This window comes from Nelusetta ayraudi, unplaced genomic scaffold, assembly GCF_046127955.1.
Source record: "Nelusetta ayraudi isolate G7.1 ecotype Tasmania unplaced genomic scaffold, CSIRO-AGI_Nayr_v1 ptg000050l, whole genome shotgun sequence".
Classification (NCBI taxonomy): Eukaryota; Metazoa; Chordata; class Actinopteri; order Tetraodontiformes; family Monacanthidae; genus Nelusetta; species Nelusetta ayraudi.
In genome coordinates this window covers 4,478,497-4,496,190 of record NW_027466100.1, presented here as the reverse complement: position 1 = coordinate 4,496,190, position 17,694 = coordinate 4,478,497, and positions in this window count along the sequence as shown.

Here is a 17,694-nt window from a genome sequence, read left to right as displayed (position 1 = left end):
ATGAAAGGGCGTGTTTTCATTGCCTCACCTCGCCTCGCCATGGTATGGTGTTAGGGTGTTTGCACTGGCTGCTACACAGTTGTAGGGGGCGCTGTTTTGGTACCTCAATCCCCCAGGGTCCGAGCAAGACGAAGCGAGTTTAGTGGTGACGTAGCGACGAGCAGGGCACTGGATTGGCTCCGTGTCCGCGTCGATGTTCCCTGTCAGAGCGGACATCCATGCCAACTCCTTTGACACAGAACTTCCGTGTCAGGTCCATTTTACCGTGAATACAAGTAGCTACTATTGGTGTTGTACAAATACATTTATGTTTATACAGTTTTTGAAAACAGCTTTTTCAATACATGTTTACTTTCGTCTTTTGGGGAGAGGCAGGCGAACCGGGAATGCCCTCGACGTCGCGAGTGTGTTCAACCATATTCGCGAAAACGACAAACGGCAAATTGACGAAGCGTTCGGTAAAGAAAACAAATCGAGTTGCTCCTGCGTGAGGCGCGGTAAGCTAGGGAACCCGAGGAGCCTTGAGGAGAGAAGAAATACTGATTCGTCGAGAGGACGTGGCTCTTGGCCGCGAGGAAACCTCAAACACCGCGGCATATAACAAAGTCGTCCTTGGCTCGCGAGGGCAGCTATTTCAAATAAGGAGGCGTGTTTACTGTCTGTTTTTCTGTTTGTTTGTTTTTAAATAAACACTATTTCCCGTTGTATCCGTCTCGTGTTTACTTTTGGTGAAAATATGAAAGTTGAACTACACATTTGCTCGCATGGAAAACGAAACAATAAATTATAAATGTTGCTGCATAAATGATCAACTGTGACTTCAGTGAGGGAAAGTGTTCTTTCTTGAACAGAAAAGCAACCACAGACCGAGCAGCAGGTATGAAACAACTTCTACTTTGTCCATCGCTGCGCTGTTGTGTATCGCACAGAAGTGATGCTGGGGAAAACATTGTTCCGCTTTACCGTGTCGACTCCGCCCACGGTCTCGTAATCACAGAGCCAATGAAAACGCAATCGTACCGAGGCGAACCGTGGTGAGGCAAGGCAATGAAAACACGCCCTAAACTGGGCTTGAAGGAACAGTGGATAAAATCCTCCCATCTAGTGGTCAGATTGCAGACTGCTTTTGTTGCAGATTCTGAAGTCGACGTTTCACTTTGATGTTAAGAGTGATGACACCCTGGTAAAATTCCATCGTTATAAACTCTCCATCATTTCTTCTCTATTCAGGTTGGAGTACTGCTGGTTGTCAAAGGTCATTTGTGATTGGCTGCTCTCAGCTCTGAAATCCAACCCCTCCCACCTCAGACACCTGGACCTGAGTCAGAACCAGCTGCAGGATTCATTAGTGAAGGTTCTGAGTGGTTTTCTGCAGAGTCCAGATTGTAAACTGGAGACTCTGAGGTCAGTTCACCCTCTTCACTCTACAACTTCTATCACTCTTGTTGTTGTCATCATGATTTTCACTTCACTGCTGTTGGAAATTCAATTTGCAGACACTGGTTTGTGTTTGTAATGAGTGGAACTGGGTTTGAAGCAGGGGTGTCCATTAGGTCAATCGTGTGGAGTCCTCGTCACTTCCAGCAGGTAGAATGGTTCAGGCAGCAACTCAGTGATCTTGGTCATAATGTACGATGTGCTGGATTTTGTTTTTATATGTGCTGGATTTTACAGTCAAAGGTAAATGAGACGAATCGGCTTCTGCACCGCTCAGATCAAATAAAGGAGACATAAAGCAGATTTCATTTTAAATCTGAAACTATAATAATTGTTAAAATCAATGTATACTTCAGATACCTGCATTCTCTATGAGAGCAGACAGGGACAGCAAAAAGAGTTTGGCTGTTGTTTTCTTTAAATACACGCCAAACTACCGTGCTTGTCACGTGAGCTTGCAATCCTGGCGTAAACTGACGGAGACGCCTCACTCGCAAAATACGCTTCAAAGTCACGCACAGCAGAAGCACCGGAGATCCTGGGAGATGCTGCTAGCAAAACATCTGCATTCCACACACACACACACACACACACACACACACACACACACACACACACACACACACACACCAATTGTATAGTAGGTAGATCTTTTTGACTTGGTAATTTTAAAAGTAGCTTGCATGTTGAAAAAGTGTGAGCACCCCTGGTTTAAAGGTACAGAGTGTAAAATCCTGCCATCTGGTGGTCAGATTTCAGATTGCAGCGCTCATTCACTCACCCTCTCTCCTTTGTTGAGTGTCAGATTCTAAAGTCGACATTTGACTTTGATTCTAAACTCTCCATCATTTCTTCTCTATTCAGGTTGGAGGGCTGCAGGTTGTCAGAGCTCAGCTGTGATTGGCTGCTCTCAGCTCTGAAGTCCAACGACTCTCCCACCTCAGACACCTGGACCTGGGTCAGAACCAACTGCAGGATTCATCAGTGAAGGAGCTGAGTGGTTTTCTGCAGAGTCCAGACTGTAAACTGGAGACTCTGAGGTCAGTTCACCCTCTTCACTCTACAACTTCTATCACTCTTGTTATTGTTGTCATGATTTTCACTTCACTGCTGTTAGAAATTCAGTTTGCAGTCACTGGTTTGTGTTTGAAATGAGTGAAACTGGGTTTGAAACAGGGGTGCCCATTAGGTCGGAGAGAGAGGGAGAGAGAGAGAGAGAGAGAGAGAGAGAGAGAGAGAGAGAGAGAGAGAGAGAGAGAGAGAGAGCTTTAAGAGTGGAGTCCTCGTCACTTACAGCAGGTAGAATGGTTCAGGCAGGAAGTCAATGATTAGAAAACACGGTGGTTGTGGTTGATCTTGGGGTGAATTCCAATTCCTCCCTTAACCCTCAATCTCAACCCTCAATCTCAAAAATGCGCGCTCCCTGCTAGGTGCAAATGCTGTCCCGATTCTAAGAACGTCCAGTTGAGGGAGGAGATTAAGGGCTGTATCACCCTCAATATTGAGATTCTCCGGGACCACCCTTGGCAGTGAGGGCTACCCAGAAGGCATTGTGTATTTTTGCCAAGACATCTTCGAAAAAGATGGCGACAAAAAAGCGAGCTACAAATGGAAGTATTTTCTTAGTTAATAAAGATATAAATATTACGAAACCATTTTATTGTCTTAGTTTAAGAGTTTTTTATGGATTATTGACATCGTTGTTGCGTAACATTTTTATTTTTTTTACTTTACAATGTTTGTCAGCCGGACCGGCGGTCCCGGCTTCACGTTACTTGTGTACCTCGTTGTGTAGCGACGGAGGACTTCTTCTTTTTCATCGTCTTTTTCTTCTTCTCCTTCTTCTTCGTCGTTGTCGTCTTCTTGACAGACTGGACTTAGCTTTGGCGTAAGGCAGCCCCCCACAGTCTGAAGACGTAACTGCACTTAAGGGGTGTCCCATTTCTAAGCCCTTACACTTATTTTTGAGGGGCAAGATTGAGGGCCAAAGATTGAGGGTTAAGGGCGAGGGTTGAGATTGAGGAGTTAAGGGAGGAATTGGAATTGGCCCTTGGTCATAATGTCCGATGTGCTGAATTTTCTTTTGACGCCTCGCTCGCAAAATACGCTTCAAAGTCACGCACAGCAGAAGCACCGGAGATCCTGGGAGATGCTGCTAGCAAAACAAGTGCGTTACACACACACACACACACACACACACACACACACACACACACACACACACACACACACTCACACACACACACACACACCGATTGTATAGTAGGTAGATCTTTTTGACTTGGTCATTTTAAAAGTAGCTCGCATGTTGAAAAAGTGTGAGCACCCCTGGTTTAAAGGTACAGAGTGTAAAATCCTGCCATCTGGTGGTCAAATTTCAGCGCTCATTCACTCACCCTCTCTCCTTTGTTGAGTGTCAGATTCTAAAGTCGACTTTTGACTTTGATTCTCAGAGTGATGACACCCTGGAAAAACTCTCCATCATTATAAACTCTCCTTCATTTCTTCTTTATTCAGGTTGTGGAGGTGCAGTTTGTCAAAGCTCAGCTGTGATTGGCTGCTCTCAGCTCTGAAGTCCAACCCCTCCCACCTCACACACTTGGACCTGAGTTGGAACCACCTTCAGGATTTAACAGTGAAGGAGCTGAGTGGTTTTCTGCAGGGTCCAGACTGTAAACTGGAGACTCTGAGGTCAGTTCACCCTCTTCACTCTACAACTTCTATCACTCTTGTTGTTGTTGTCATGATTTTCACTTCACTGCTGTTGGAAATTCAATTTACAGTCACTGCTTTGTGTTTGAAGCGTATGAAATTGGGTGGAAAGGTACAGTGTGTAAAATCCTACCATCTAGTGGTCAGATTTCAGATTGCTTTAGTGTCAGATTCTGAAGTCAACATTTCACTTTAATTTTCAGAGTGATGACACCCTGGAAAAACTCTCCATCATTTCTTCTCTATTCAGGTTGTGGAGATGTAGTTTGTTAGAGCTCAGCTGTGATTGGCTGCTCTCAGCTCTGAAGTCCAACCCCTCCCAACTCAGACACCTGGAGCTGAGTTGGAACTGCCTTCTGGATTCAACAGTGAAGGTGCTGAGTGGTTTTCTGCAGAGTCCAGACTGTAAACTGGAGGCTCTGAGGTCAGTTCACCCTCTTCACTCTACAACTGCTGCAGTTATTGTTGTCATGACTTTGAATTGAGTTTGTTGGAATTCACTTTGATTCCATTAGAAATGTGTAAAACTGGTTTTAAATTACACACACACACACACACACACACACACACACACACACACACACACACACACAAACACACACGTATGCGCACATACGCACTCACGCACGCACAGACACACACACGCGCGCGCGCGCACACCCAACTGTGAATGACACTCTCCATCATTTATTCCGTATTCAGGTTGGAGAGGTGCAGGTTGTCAAAGATCAGCTGTGGTTGGCTGCTCTCAGCTCTGAAGTCCAACCCCTCCCACCTCAGAGAGCTGGACCTGGCTGAGAACTATCTTCAGGATTCATCAGTTCAGGAGCTGAGTGGTTTTCTGCAGAGTCCAGACTGTAAACTGGAGACTCTGAGGTCAGTTCACCCTCTTCACTCTACAACTTCTATAACTCTTGTTGTTGTCGTCATGATTTTCACTTTACTGCTGTTGGAAATTCAATTTGCAGACACTGGTTTGTGATAGTAATGAATGAAACTGTGCTTGAAGGTACAGTGGGTAAAATCCTCCCATCTAGTGGTCAGATTGCAGATTGCAGATGCTGAAGTGGACATTTCACTTTGATTTTCAGAGTGATGACACCCAGGAAAAACTCTCTATCATTATAAACTCCATCATTTATTCTCTGTTCAGGTTGTGGGGCTGCAATTTGTCAGAGCTCAGCTGTGATTGGCTGCTCTCAGCTCTGAAGTCCAACCCCTCCCACCTCAGAGAGCTGGACCTGAATATGAACCCCCTGAAGGAGTCATCAGTGAAGCCACTGATGGATCTTGTCTACAGCAGAGACCATCAACTGAAGAGTGTGAGGTTAGTACTGGTTTGGAACCAGTGGATGATGGTTCCAGCACCAAAGCCAGTTGATCCCACAGCAGAGGTCCAGTGTTCCCAGTCACAGTGTGAGAGGAGGATGGTGACGTCCAGCTGCTCCTCATTCATCCAACATCTGCTGCCAAACTGCTTCTTCTCTCAGTTCACCACCCAATTATTGATCAGTTCATCTTCATCAGGCCTCAGTATCAGTCCAACACTCCAAGGTCACATGACCTTCTGATGTTCCACACTTGACATGTGACTGAGAGTCTGCTTCTTCTCACCAGTCACTCCATCATCTCCATCAACAGTCAACGTCTCTGTGATGATGCGTTCAAGGACCGTGAGTCCTGACTCCTGCTGTCTCTTCTTATCTTTGCAGGTGGTGGTGAGGATGAGGAGAGTGAAGAGGAGAGCTCCATCTACTGGTGGCTGACAGAACTACAACCAGTGGAGCCAAACAGCAAGCTGCACGCACCAACACTGTGTGGGCGTGTCACGACCTTTGACCCTAGTGCAGCCTGGTGGCTGGCGGACTGCTTCTCCCTACAAGCTGCTGTGGTTACTGGGAGAGACGTCCCAGAAGCCACTGGTGGAGCTGAATCCTCAGTGGAAGAAGCAGGACTTGGAGCAGCTGCTCAGTGAAGGCAGCAGCAACACAACCACTGCTTCTGCTCTCATCATCCACGGCTGGAACATCTCAGCATGAACGTTCCACACATCAACAACACACTGCTCTGCTCTCACTTCAGACTTCTATAACATCTTCATTTTGGAGGTGAAAAATACTTTTCAAGAGACTTTATTTCTGCTTCATGATCTTAAATGAGGAAATCATGTGGAAAAGATAAAGTGATTCACAACACCTGTGATGGGAACTCAAATCATTATTGAATCATAAGTAAGACAAAAGAAGTTTCCCTCAAAATAATTCATGGTTTTGATGCTTGCCAGATGTTTGTGTGGAGATTTCAGAAGGACGTCAATGAATCAGAAGGAAACCAGATCATTTATTTTATGTGATTATGTTATATCATCCTAACTTTGTTACAAGCTCAAACATTATATTTCAATGATTCAATATTCTGACAATAAAAGCCATCACAACCTGTGTGACCTTGACCTCAACTGACGTTTCATTTCTGCTGCTTTAACACTTTGATTATATATCTCCTGAAGTCCTACCATGGGGATTCTCCATATCTGAATAACTTATGTACTCAAACCTTCTGTAGGCCATACCCACTTCTCCACTAGGTCTCAACATAAACCACATGAATCAATGAAAATAAATCTCACTTTTACAAACAAATCCAATTCAGTTCAAATATAATTTAAATAAAATAAATGATACATTATAATTAATCACCAACAGATAAATCAATGCTGGATATGAGGTGGTTTGCCCTCTCTGGGTCGGTGGGGAGGCCCTGCCTCAGGGGGAGGAGTTCCAGCATCTCGGGGTCTTGTTTGGGACGCCTCCCTGGGGAGGTGTTCCAGGCATGTCCTACCAGGAGGAGACCCTGCTGGAGGGACCAGGTCTCTGGGCTGGACTGGGAAGCCTTGGGGTCCCACTGGAGGAGCTGGAGGAGGTGACTGGGTCCAGGGAAGTCTGGGGGTCTCTGCTGAGGCTGCTGCCCCCAAGACCTGACTCCGGATACGGCAGTAGAAGATGGATGAATGGATGGATGGATGGATGCCAGGTGATAGAACATTTCATAAAAACAGACTCTGCATTATAACTTCTATTACACTCTAAATAACTCACTCCAATATAACTGCACTCGTCCTTCTCTCACATTACATTGGATCACAATGACCAAACAACACAACAAAGACAATGATCCAACTGTACTGCCACTTCCAGACTCAGTGTAGGTCTGTAGGCCTCTTGGACCTTCATGTGAACCACTGCGTGTTGACTGGAGGTGAAACATGGCTGACTGCTGTCCTCCTACCTGGACAATGCAATCTCACTTTCAATCTCACAGCCACTAAAAAACCTGATTGTGATTGAGAGGTCCTCAGCAGCCAATCACTGTTGGGAGTCCAGCCTTCAAACACTCCTCCTGAATCCACAGTCACATCTGTGAGCATCTGGAACTTTGGCCCTGATCCTCCACACCACACAACTTGGGAAGACAGCGCCACCTACCTGGATCCTTTCAGCAGCCAGTCCATGTTCTGACCCGTTTCCACTGTGGCCTGTTGGCTCATCTGGACCGGAGTCTGGATCATCAGTGTCCAGGTTCATGGAATCTGTCAGAGTGCCGCCGTCCTGTGATGTAATGACAGAGAATCACTCTATTTATACTAATGTGCAGAACCACTAGAGTGTCATTTCTTCACTGCTGTCAGCAACAAGCATTTGGTGTCACACTGGTGTACAACACTTATGGGCTAATTAATAAGAAATGACATATTTATGAATCACCCGCAATGCCCAGATTGTTGCTGCTTATCTGCTGATATGAGCCGTCAACTGTTGCAATATAGAACCACGGGCAGGAAATTACAATTAGTGTAGAGTGTATTATAATTTAAAAGTTTACTAATGGTAGTTCTTTAAAGAATTTAGCAGGGATGGAACAGACTAACGTGACGACGTCACCTGTAATATGGTAGGAGCTCAACCTGCTGTCACGGTGAAAACTCTGTGTTACGTCCCGTCGAGGGGGACCGAGACGCAACATGTGGGACACCTTCCCCCACTCCCAAGCCTCATTCATTTCTCACGGCAGTTGGCGGTTTTCAACAAAAACATTTATTGATCAGTAAATGAAATAAACAAAACAACTTAACCGGTGGGCAGCAAAGGCTTCAGGGTGGGCCCAGGCCAAAATAATAAACCAAACTCCAACTAGCTCGCCTTAAGAACTAACTAAAGAAAGAAAGAGAAGCCAAAATACAGAAAGGCTAACCTCCCTACATACTTATTAAACAGGAGAAAAGAGGGGACAAAGAAAATGGCAGCCCACCCCTTTTTTTTATTAACCTCTTTCAATGAACTCCAAAACATACATGGTCAAAATCCATATTATTATTATGTTGTTGTTTTTTTTTTAATGCTCATACAAAACAAAAAAAGTGGAGGGAGAGTCGTCTGAATTGGGTTCAGTGAGGGTCACATCCACTTGTAGCGCATTATTTCCAGCAGCAAGCTTCTCCTGTTACGACTTTTCCGTTCACGAACTCACTCGAGCACACAGCACGTGACCTCTACGATGAGCTTCCTCCCACGGAAATGCCATAGGAGGACACGGATTAAATAGTATGGCTTGTCCACCAGAAGGCTGTATTATGGTGTACGTAATATAAAACTTTGGCCCAGTTCTGTTTGTATTGCATTGTATTAGTTGGTGTTCCTGAAGTTTCATTTTTCGTCCCTTTTTATTTTTTACATCCATGTTTGTGATGAAATAGTATTGTGAATCCCGTGCTCGCATTGCATGCTGGGAAACAGCGTCACTCAAGGAAGTTTTCGCTTCGCTGACACGGTCCTGAAGGGAAGTGGGTTTTAGTGCACTGGAACGGGATGACTGTGTTTAATCAAGCAGTACAAACCTGATTAATTGTCTTAATACTTCACTTCGAATGGCCATATTGTTTAGGATTAGAATTAGATGACAACTTCTTCACAATATTTGCAACTATTCAATTTGACCAGCAGGTGTCAGTAGAAGACGAAATTTCATGTTGACTATTTCCTAATGGAAGTGGTCTCCTGACGGACGGTGTAAAAGGAAAATGGCCAGCTGCAGCAGAAAAGTGGACCCATATATATATATATATATATATATATATATATATTTATATATATATATATATATATATGTATATGTATATATACATATATATATATACACATATATATATACACACACACACATATATATATATACATATACATATATATATGTATATATATATATATATATATATATATATATATATATATATGTATATATATATATATATATATATATATATATATATATATATATATATATATATATGTATATAAATATATATATGCAATTCATATTTTAACGCTTTATATAGACCCCTCAGGCTCCATTCAAAATGGGGGTTATTGTAGGAGAGTTGCAGTCAACTGAGATTTGGAGAGTTTGGATTACTAGATTTTTGATAGCGTTTATAGTTTGGAGTGTTTGAGACTAGATAGCGTTTAGTTTGGAGATATTTTTGAGAGCTTAGGGAGAGAGTGAGGAGAGGAGAGGCGATAGGATGGAGCCCCCTGTCCTGTACATCAATGTCCATGTTACACAAGCATCTATGCCAGGGGTGCCCATTACGTCCATCGCGATCTACTGGTCAATTGCGAAGGGAGTTTGGGTCTATCGCATGGAGAGAGAGAGGGAGAGAGAGAGTGAGTGTGTGTGTGTGTGTGTGTGTGTGTGTGAGAGAGAGAGAGAGAGAGAGAGAGAGAGAGAGAGAGAGTGTGTGTGAGAGAGAGAGAGAGAGAGAGTGAGAGAGAGAGAATTACAGCAGGTAGAATGTTCAGGCAGGATTAGAAAACACGGTGGATCTGGTTGATTTTGATCATAATGTACGATGTGCTGGATTTTGTTCTTATATGTGCTGTGCTTTACAGTGAAACGTTAATGTGACGTATCGGCTTCGGCACCATTCAGATCAAATAAAGACCAGACAAGGACAGGAAAAAGAGTTTCGCTGTTGTTTTACACGCAAAACTAACGGGGTTGTCGCGTGAGCTTGCAATCCTGGCGTAAACTGATGGAGACGCCTCGCTCGGAAAATGCGCTTCAAAGTGCGCACGCACTGCAGACGCGCCGGAGATCCTGGGAGATGCTGCTAGCAAAACGTCTGCGTCACACACACACGCACACCAATTATCCCTAACCTATGCGCTGGAAAACAAGCAAGGCAATTAGCTACCTGCTGCTGCCACCTACTGGTATGGAAGAGTACTACATGATTACTCTGCCAGCCGCTACACTGCACAGGCACACAAATCGGATAATTTCCCACGGCACACCTGACAATATCTCGCGGCACACAAACACTGGTTTACAGGAACGGGTGCTCATCAGAAAACGCTGGCAGTGTGTTTCCCGTGTCTTACTTCCGGTATAAAGTTCGCTTCAAAATTACAACAGAAATACTACCGAAAGATGCCAGTAGGTGGCAACGACGCTCTATAAATGCTTCTCTTAATGCAACAAATAAATGAAATGACTTTCATACTTACACCAACTGCTCTTAACCTATTTATTAAACAATTTAGACTTAAAGGCTTCTTTGTTGTTTCACCTTAACAGAACACTAACAATAATAATAATAATAATAATAATAATAATAATAATAATAATAATATTAAGAAATTGCCATTTACAAAACGTGCACATTTCTTTTAAACTTAAGTGTAGTTGTTTTCCATATCTATTGACGCAAATGACGTTAACCTTGCAATGAACGCAGCAACACTTGTACCTAATAACACTAATGATACAACAAATACACGTCAAAATGGTTGCAGTGAAAATGGACGCTTTTAATCATATCAGTATATAATATATAATATAATATATAATATATCATATATTATACGATTGTATAAAGCGCTTTGAGACGCCTTTGGTTGTGATTTAGCGCTGTACAAATAAAAGTTTATTATTATTATTATTATTATTATTATTATTATTATTATTATTATTATTATTATTATTATTATTATTATTATATATGTTTTGGCTCTTGCCAAGTAAAATTTCAGGAATTATTCTTTGTTTGTTTAGAATGTCGGACATGTATTCAGCGCTTTGTGATGAAGAGCTGGATGCCGTCATTGCAGAAATCCAACTCAGTCACCCAAACACAGGGTAAAGAATGATGAGAGCATTCCTTCATGCCAGGGGATTACGAGTGCAAAGTAAGTTTGATATGAAGTTGATCCCCACATGAATGTATTCAGTAATCGGTATTGTGCATCAGTTTAACCGAAACAAACAAATATAATTAGCTTTATTTGTATAACGCTTTCCGTACAAAATGTAGCTAAAAGTGCTTACATGGATGATTAAAAAAAGAATGGCGGTATATTTAAAAAAAGAAAGGGGGGGGGTATTTAATAAATGAAATCATACCTTTTGTCAGCATTATCTGTGTTAACACGGATTTGTGCCTTTAATATTTTATGTAGTTTGTCTTTCTTTTTTTTTTTTTTGCTGTTGTTGTAGTTCAAAGAGTACGTGATTCCTCAAGAAGAGTGGACCCAATTGGGACTGAAGTGCGAGCCTTGGCCAATCGCACACTAAGACGGAGGCAGTATTCTGTTCCTGCACCAAATGCAATGTGGCACATAGATGGAAACCACAAATTAATACGGTATTTTTCAAAACTGTTTTTAAATACTTGAACAAATGAAACATTGAGATTTTCTACCCACTCCAAATCTTTTCATCTTTGTACCATACCTTTTTTTGTGTCAAATAAGCTGTGCATGAACCTTTTTCAATTAGCTATCTGATGCCTTATATATTTTAGATTTCTCTTTCCATCTTCTCTCCCTTTTTTACCAAAAGCTGGAGATTTGTCATTCACGGTGGAATAGATGGCTTTAGCCGTTTAATTGTTTATCTGTCTGCTGCAATAAACAACCGAGCATCCACAGTGTTGGAAACAGGGGCGGTCCTAGAATTTTTTTCTTGGGGGGGGCAAGCTCGGGGCACAGACTGTGGAAGGGTGGCACACCGGAATGACATTTGTTTTGTTTTTTTAAATGCCCTATGCCTTAGGGAATAATAAATGGTAGGCGGAGGTATGAATAATAGAACTATTTTATTTACCCAAATAATGCACAAAACAGTGTATCATCCAGCATTTAGTAATCTTATCTGACTGAGTAAAATGCTTTTTGTTTGTTTGAGTGGGTTGATCTGTGCTCCGGGAGAGTATACTGGTGTATCTAGTACTAGTAACCTAGTATTAGTTTCAGCAAGATAAACAAGTGTTTCATAGGTATCTATGTATCCTTGTTAACTTATAGAGATGGAAACCAACAACTGAGTTTAGTTATGAATGTTTTTTTTTTAAATTCATAACAGGTACAAATGCATACACATGAAAAATCCCTTTGTGAGAATTATATTCAAGTTACCAAAGTTTGACTTATATTACAAGTACACAGTTTATATGTATTATTTACAAACAGGATTATGACAGCTGAATACGCTTGTTTTGGTGTTGACTACCTGCAGAATGCTGAATTGCAGATGATGGGCCCTCAACCTCATCATTGGGAAAAGTTCCTGGGAAAAGTTGTATAAATTACTCATAATGTCAATACAAGTATAACACCAACTTATTCAAATGTTATCGATTTTAAAGACACCCTGCTTCCTTTCTTGACATTGTGGACATATCCTATTCACTTCATTTAAGCGTCTTATGTTATAGGCCACTTGTCTATCCATTAGCTCATAAAACAACAACCACACTTCCATTCAGCACCAATAAAGAGCATTAAAATAGACATAAAGTAATAAAACAGAATGTAATTAGATTAAATTAATATTGCCCATTCCACAGTCCAGAACAAAGCAGAGGTGGTGTGCGACTTTGAGTGTGACTGATTCAGGATGCAGTGACTGTAGTGATGGTGAGGTGAAGCCTCATGACGCATTGAACCACTTGAGCCAACTGGTTCGAGAAACGGTTCATTTCTCGAAGTTTCATGTGCACACGAAACCACCTACTGGCCAAATGTACAATCACAGGCAAGCTGGGTGCTCGTCACTCCACCAATCGTTGCAGTTGAGTTTGCAAGTGAACAGTCGTAACAGAAGCTTGCTGCTGGAAATAATGCCCTACTTACTACTAATGCCCATCCTAAGTGGATGTGATGCTCACTGAACCCAATTCAGACGACTCTCCCTCCACTTTTCTTGTTTTGTATGAGCATTTAAAAAAAACAACAACATAATAATAATATGAATTTTGACCATGTATGTTTTGGAGTTCATTGAAAGAGGTTAATAATAAAATAAAAATATAATATATATATATATATATATATATATATATATATATATATATATATATATATATATATATATATATATATATACATAGTCTGTGTAACTTTAACTAACTTATCTATTTCTATCCATCCATCAAACTTACTATCTAGGGATCTTGATATTGTGTTGGCAGATGCATTATCACGTGTACATGTGGACTAGCTGCGAAATTCTTATTTCGGGGGAACTGAGGGTTTTCTTGTTTAGTTTTGTTTGTCGGTATGTTAATAGGGTTTGGTTCTTAAGGGAGGGGGTGTTATGACCCACGGGTGGGTCTAGGTGCCTCTATGTTTGTGTCTGTGTGTGTGTGTGAGAGTGGATGATGCCTTGCAGGTGCGGTCCTGGATGTTGGCTGCTGATTGGACGCGCCATGGCTGAGAAGGAGGAGCAGTCAAGCCAGCCTGACGGTCATCCCTCCTCCGCTCCCAAGTCTGCAGTTAGTCACTTCTGAAATGGTGTTAGAGCACGCAGCCGTAGGGGTGGGCTGCCATTTTCTTTGTCCCCTCTTTTCTCCTGTTTATTAAGTATGTAGGGAGGTTAGCCTTTCCTTATTTGGCTTCTCTTTCTTTCTTTAGTTAGTTCTTAAGGCGAGGTAGTTGGAGTTTGGTTTATTATTTTGGCCTGGGCCAACCCTGAAGCCTTTGCTGCCCACCGGTTAAGTTGTTTTGTTTATTTCATTTACTGATTCATAAATGTTTTTGTTGAAAACCGCCAACTGCCGTGAGAAATTAATGAGCCTTGGGAGTGGGGGAAGGTGTCCCACACGTTGCGTCTTGGTCCCTCTCGACGGGACGTAACACGGAGTTTTCACCGTGACAGCAGGTTGAGCTCCTTCCGTTTTACAAGTGACGTCGTCACGTTAGCCTGTCCCATCCCTGCTAAATTCTTTAAAGAACTACCGTTCGTAAACTTTTAAATTATAATACACTCTACACTAATTGTAATTTCCTGCCCGTGGTTCTATATTGCAACAGTTGACGGCTCATATCAGCAGATAAGCAGCAACAATCTGGGCATTGCGGGTGATTCATAAATATGTCATTTCTTATTAATTAGCCCATAAGTGTTGTACACCAGTGTGACACCAAATGCTTGTTGCTGACAGCAGTGAAGAAATGACACTCTAGTGGTTCTGCACATTAGTATAAATAGAGTGATTCTCTATCATTACATCACAGGACGGCGGCACTCTGACAGATTCCATGAACCTGGACACTGATGATCCAGACTCCGGTCCAGATGACACAACAGGCCACAGTGGAAATGGGTCAGAGCATGGACTGGCTGCTGAAAGGATCCAGGTAGGTGGCGCTGTCATCCCAAGTTGTGTGGTGTGGAGGATCAGGGCCAAAGTTCCAGATGCTCACAGATGTGACTGTGGATTCAGGAGGAGTGTTTGAAGGCTGGACTCCCAACAGTGATTGGCTGCTGAGGACGTCTCAATCACAATCAGGTTTTTTAGTGGCTGTGAGATTGAAAGTGAGATTGCATTGTCCAGGTCGGAGGACAGCAGTCAGCCATGTTTCACCTCCAGTCAACACGCAGTGGTTCACATGAAGGTCCAAGAGGCCTACAGACCGACACTGAGTCTGGATGTGGCAGTACAGTTGGATCATTGTCTTTGTTGTGTTGTTTGGTCATTGTGATCCAATGTAATGTGAGAGAAGGACGAGTGCAGTTATATTGGAGTGAGTTATTTAGAGTGTAATAGAAGTTATAATGCAGAGTCTGTTTTTATGAAATGTTCTATCACCTGGCAACCATCCATCCATCCATCCATCCATCCATCCATCCATCCATCTTCTACTGCCGTATCCGGAGTCAGGTCTTGGGGGCAGCAGCCTCAGCAGAGACCCCCAGACTTCCCTGGACCCAGTCACCTCCTCCAGCTCCTCCAGTGGGACCCCAAGGCTTCCCAGTCCAGCCCAGAGACCTGGTCCCTCCAGCAGGGTCTCCTCCTGGTGGGACATGCCTGGAACACCTCACCAGGGAGGCGTCCTAAACAAGACCCCGAGATGCTGGAACTCCTCCCCCTGAGGCAGGGCCTCCCCACCGACCCAGAGAGGACAAACCACCTCATATCCAGCATTGATTTATCTGTTGGTGATTAATTATAATGTATCATTTATTTTATTTAAATTATATTTGAACTGAATTGGATTTGTTTGTAAAAGTGAGATTTATTTTCATTGATTCATGTGGTTTATGTTGAGACCTAGTGGAGAAGTGGGTATGGCCTACAGAAGGTTTGAGTACACAAGTTATTAAGATATGGAGAATCCCCATGGCAGGACTTCAGGAGATATATAATCAAAGTGTTAAAGCAGCAGAAATGAAACGTCAGTTGAGGTCAAGGTTACACAGGTCAGAGGTTGTGATGGCTTTTATTGTCAGAATATTGAATCATTGAAATATAATGTTTGAGCTAGTAACAAAGTTAGGATGATATAACATAATCACATAAAATAAATGATCTGGTTTCCTTCTGATTCATTGACGTCCTTCTGAAATCTCCACACAAACATCTGGCAAGCATCAAAACCATGAATTATTTTGAGGGAAACTTCTTTTGTCTTACTTATGATTCAATAATGATTTGAGTTCCCATCACAGGTGTTGTCAATCACTTTATCCTTTCCACATGATTTCCTTATTTAAGATCATGAAGCAGAAATAAAGTCTCTTGAAAAGTATTTTTCACCTCCAAAATGAAGATGTTATAGAACTCTGAAGTGAGAGCAGAGCAGTGTGTTGTTGATGTGTGGAACCTTCATGCTGAGATGTTCCAGCCGTGGATGATGAGAGCAGAAGCAGTGGTTGTGTTGCTGCTGCCTTCACTGAGCAGCTGCTCCAAGTCCTGCTTCTTCCACTGAGGATTCAGCTCCACCAGTGGCTTCTGGGACGTCTCTCCCAGTAACCACAGCAGCTTGTAGGGAGAAGCAGTCCGCCAGCCACCAGGCTGCACTGGGGTCAAAGGTCATGACATGCCCACACAGTGTTGGTGCGTGCAGCTTGCTGTTTGGCTCCACTGGTTGTAGTTCTGTCAGCCACCAGTAGATGGAGCTCTCCTCTTCAGTCTCCTCATCCTCACCACCACCTGCAAAGATAAGAAGAGACAGCAGGAGTCAGGACTCACGGTCCTTGAACGCATCATCACAGAGTTGATGGAGATGATGGAGTGACTGGTGAGAAGAAGCAGACTCTCAGTCACATGTCAAGTGTGGAACATATGAAGGTCATGTGACCATGGAGTGTTGGACTGATACTGAGGCCTGATGAAGATGAACTGATCAATAATTGAGTGGTGAACTGAGAGAAGAAGCAGTTTGGCAGCAGATGTTGGATGAATGAGGAGCAGCTGGACGTCACCATCCTCCTCTCACACTGTGACTGGGAACACTGGACCTCTGCTGTGGGATCAACTGGCTTTGGTGCTGAAACCATCATCCACTGGTTCCAAACCAGTACTAACCTCACACTCTCCAGTTGATGGTCACTGCTGTAGACAAGATCCATCAGTGGCTTTACTGATGAGTCCTTCAGCTGGTTCCTACTCAGGTCCAGCTCTCTGAGGTGGGAGGGGTTGGACTTCAGAGCTGAGAGCAGCCAATCACAGCTGAGCTCTGACAAACTGCAGTCAATCAACCTGAATAGAGAATAAATGATGGAGAGTTTATAATGATGGAGCGTTTTTCCAGGGTGTCATCACTCTGAAAATCAAAGTGAAATGTTGTCTTCAGAATCTGACACTACAGAAAATGTTACCTTGAAATTAAATCCTCAGTCCAAAACTAATGTGTGTTGAAATGATGTTTGGTGACATGACCACTGATGACCTGTTTTTCCTTTTCCTTTTTTTTTTTTTTTTTTTTTTACTTCAAACATGAACAGAATGAAGTTTTCATATTCTGGATGTCATTTTGATATGAATCAACCTTCAGTTCAATGTTTATTCAACATGTGTGATGAACTGTGTTTGGTGCTGAAACCATCATCCACTGGTTCCAAACCAGTACTGACCTCAGAACCTCCAGTTTACAGTCTGGACTCTGCAGAAAACCACTCAGTTCCTTCACTGATGAATCCTGCAGCTGGTTCCAAATCAGGTGCAGCTCTCTGAGGTGGGAGGGGTTGGACTTCAGAGCTGAGAGC